We start from the raw sequence: 4439 nt of genomic DNA on the forward strand, positions 1-4439 counted from the left end.
TCAATGGTTTTTTGGGTTTAACGACCCGGCGGGCGGCTCCGGCGCCACTCTTCCCCCCGCGAACGGGGGTGGCGGACCGGGGTACCTATGCACCTAAGGCGGTCCTCGCATAACCCCGAGTTCCGAAGCCGGCTCGCTACGTCCACCCACCCGGAGGGGGAGAGACTCACGTCGGCCGACGACGAAAGTTAGCCCCACTATACACTTTTTGGACAAAGGCCCATTCAAATATATTGCCATTGGACACTTATGACCACAGTTGGATTGTATGCCGGTTTTGGATCCAAAATGCCGTATAAAGCATGACCATTCGGACACTGAGTGATAACTCTTTCCGATTTGCTACCCGCAGCTAAATCCGCGATTTGGACAGCACTAGAGGCACTGTTGCACCATCTATACATTCAGAACGTCGGGCCCCTCCTTTTATGATGTGTCACTTGTCTCTGATTGGCTTTCTGAATGGAAAAACCTACACTCTCCAACTTCCAATATATTCAACAGTGTCATATATATTGCAAATGGGATGCATTCAACTTTGACCTCCCAACAGTCCAGCCCAAAGCTTGGGGGAGGGTCCAAGGGTCCAGAAAGAGCGTAAAAAGGTCCAAATCACATGTACAACATGGCTTTGCCACTTATGATGTCATTTCATATTAAAATTTCTGTTTTTTTTTTTTACAATAAACCTTTCTTGTCCCATTTGGAGCATATGGCATCCCAATTCACATATTCTGCCCATGAAAACATATGAATATTGATAACTCTTTTTTATGTATTGTCAACATCCCAATTCCAATATATTTGACTTGCACTCAGTATATTGCAATTTGACACTCTGTCATTTATATTGCAAATGGGATGTTCGTTCAATTACCATATATGCATATATTTGTGTTGTGTCAAATATATTGGAAATGGGATGCTTGTCCAATTACCATTTGTATGTTGTGGACAATCCTTAGAAGGGTCCGATTGACCCCAAATTGCAATATGTTTATCATGGACACCCCATGAGACAGTGTGTGCAATGGAGATAGCGTAGTGTGTTGTTTTCTATAAAAATAGCCCTAAAACTGTTCCTTTGTCTTGCACACACATTTGAATAAAAAACAGAGGCCGAACTGACACATGGAACGGAATTTTCCGGAATAAATTTGTTGATTTTTTTTTTCCATACAAGCCAAGGTCACAGGGACCTGGCCCTTCGATATGTTGTTCTGGGGGCACAGAAGGGCCAGCAGTCGACGGCGCTAAGTCGGCAGACCCCCGCAAACCCAGTTTCTGGACATCCCACTTCCAATATATCCCCATTCAAAACTCATATATGGCAATTGGACACTCCTTAGAAAGGTCCGAATGACCCCGAATCGCAATATGATTATGATGGACACTCCATTAGATGGTGTGTGAAGTTTCGTAAGCCTAGGGTGTTGTTTTCTATGAAAAATCCCTAAAAACATTTCATTGTTCTGTGCACACATTTGAATGGGGACAGAGGCCTAACTGGCACATGGAACGGAATTTTCCAGAATAAATTTGCTGATTTTTTTTTCCACACTAGGCAAGGTCACAGGGACCCGGCCCTTCGATATGTTGTTCTGGGGTCCCAGAAGGGCCAGCAGTCGACGGCGCTAAGTCGGCAGACCCCCGCAAACCCAGTTTCTGGACATCCCACTTCCAATATATCCCCATTCAAAAATCATATATGGCAATTGGACACTCCTTAGAAAGGTCCGAATGACCCCGAATCACAATATGTTTATGATGGACACTCCATTAGATGGTGTGTGAAGTTTCGTAAGCCTAGGGTGTTGTTTTCTATGAAAAATCCCTAAAAACATTTCATTGTTCTGTGCACACATTTGAATGGGGACAGAGGCCTAACTGGCACATGGAACGGAATTTTCCAGAATAAATTTGCTGATTTTTTTTTCCATACTAGGCAAGATCACAGGGACCTGGCCTTTCGATATGTTGTTCTGGGGGCCCAGAAGGGCCAGCACTCGACGGCGCTATGTTGGCAGACCCCCGCAAACCCAGTTTCATGACATCCCACTTCCAATATATCCCCATTCAAAACTCATATATGGCAATTGGACACTCCTTAGAAGGGTCCGAAAGACCCCAAATTGCAATATGTTTATGATGGATACTCCATTAGATGGTGTGTGAAGTTTCGTAAGCCTAGGGTGTTGTTTTCTATGAAAAATCCCTAAAAAGATTTGATTGTTCTGTGCACACATTTGAATGGGGAGAGGGGCCTAACTGACACATGGAGAGGAATTTTCCAGAATAAATTTGCTGATTTTTTTTTCCACACTAGGCAAGGTCACAGGGACCCGGCCCTTCGATATGTTGTTCTGGGGTCCCAGAAGAGCCAGCACTCGACGGCGCTATGTCGGCAGACCCCCGCAAACCCAGTTTCATGACATCCCACTTCCAATATATCCCCATTCAAAACTCATATATGGCAATTGGACACTCCTTAGAAGGGTCCGAAAGACCCCGAATCGCAATATGTTTATGATGGACACTCCATTAGATGGTGTGTAAAATTTCGTAAGCCTAGGTTGATGTTTTCTATGAAAAATCCCTAAAAACATTTCATTGTCCTGTGTGCACTTTTGAATGGGGACAGAGGCCTAACTGAAGAGTCAGAGGGCATTTTTCTGGAACTATTTAAATTTTTTTCCTATACAAGGAAAGGTCGCAGTGTCACGGCCCTTCGATATGTTGTTTGAGGGTCCGAGAAGGGTCCGCAGTCGAAGAGATGAGGTCGACAGACCCCTCCAAGGCCAATTTCTGGACATCCCACTTCCAATATATTCCCATTCAAAGGTCATATATGGCAATTGGACACTCCTTAGGAAGGTCCGAATGACCCCAAATCGCAATATGTTTATGATGGACACTCCATGAGATGGTGTGTGAAATTTCGTAAGCCTAGGTTACTATTTTCTATGAAAAATCCTTAAAAAGATTTGAAAAAAAACAAAGGCCTAACTGACACATGGAGTGGAATTTTCAGGGAATAAACTTTCAGATTTTTTTTTTCATACTAGACAAGGTCACAGTGTCTCGGCCTTTTGATATGTTGTTCTGGGGGCCCAGATGTGCCAGCACTCGACGCCGCAAGTTCGGTAGACCCCCACAAACCCCGTTTCATGACATCCCACTTCCAATATATTCCCATTCAATGGTCATATATGGGAATTGGACACCCCTTAGAAGGGTCCGATTGACCCCTAATTGCAATATGTTTATGATGGACACTCCATTAGATGATGTGTGAAGTTTCGTAAGCCTAGGATATTGTTTTCTATGAAAATTCACTAAAAACATTTCATTATCCTGTGTGCACATTTGAATGGGGACAGAGGCCTAACTGACGAGTCAGAGTGGATTTTTCTGGAACTATTTAAATTTTTTTCCTATACTGGAAAAGGTCGCAGTGTCACGGCCCTTCGATATGTTGTTCAGGGGTCTCAGATGGGCCGATAGTCGACGCCGCAAAGACGGCAGATCCCCACAAACCCAGTTTCTGGACATCCCAATTCAGATATATAATGCTTATGTCACATATATTACAAGTGGGATCCCATTTCAGATATATAGTGCTTATGTGAGATATACTGCTAGTGGGATCCCAATTCAGATATATATTGCTTATGTGAGATATACTGCTAGTGGGATCCCAATTCAGATATATAGTGCTTATGTGAGATATACTGCTAGTGGGATCCCAATTCAGATATATAATGCTTATGTCACATATATTACAAGTGGGATCCCAATTCAGATATATAATGCTTATGTCACATATATTACAAGTGGGATCCCAATTCAGATATATAATGTTTATGTCACATATATTACAAGTGGGATCCCAATTCAGATATATAGTGCTTATGTGAGATATACTGCTAGTGGGATCACAATTCAGATATATAGTGCTTATGTCACATTTATTACAAGTGGGATAACAATTCAGATATATAGTGCTTATGACACATTTATTACAAGTGGGATCCCAATTCAGATATATAGTGCTTATGTGAGATATACTGCTAGTGGGATCCCAATTCAGATATATAGTGCTTATGTCACATTTATTACAAGTGGGATCCCAATTCAGATATATAGTGCTTATGTCACATTTATTACAAGTGGGATCACAATTCAGATATAAAGTGCTTATGTGACTCACACACACACACACACACACACACACACACACACACACACACACGATCTCTCTCTCTCTCTCTCTCACACACACACACACACGATCTCTCTCTCTCTCTCTCTCTCTCTCTCTCTCTCTCTCTCTCTCACACACACACACACACACACACACAGAGAAACACTCGTGTATTTGTTTACTCGCGCGATCTTTCTGACACACAGAAACGCGTGCGTATATGGTCTAGTGACCG

The sequence above is a fragment of the Hoplias malabaricus genome, chromosome X2 (genome assembly GCF_029633855.1).
Source record: "Hoplias malabaricus isolate fHopMal1 chromosome X2, fHopMal1.hap1, whole genome shotgun sequence".
Classification (NCBI taxonomy): domain Eukaryota; kingdom Metazoa; phylum Chordata; class Actinopteri; order Characiformes; family Erythrinidae; genus Hoplias; species Hoplias malabaricus.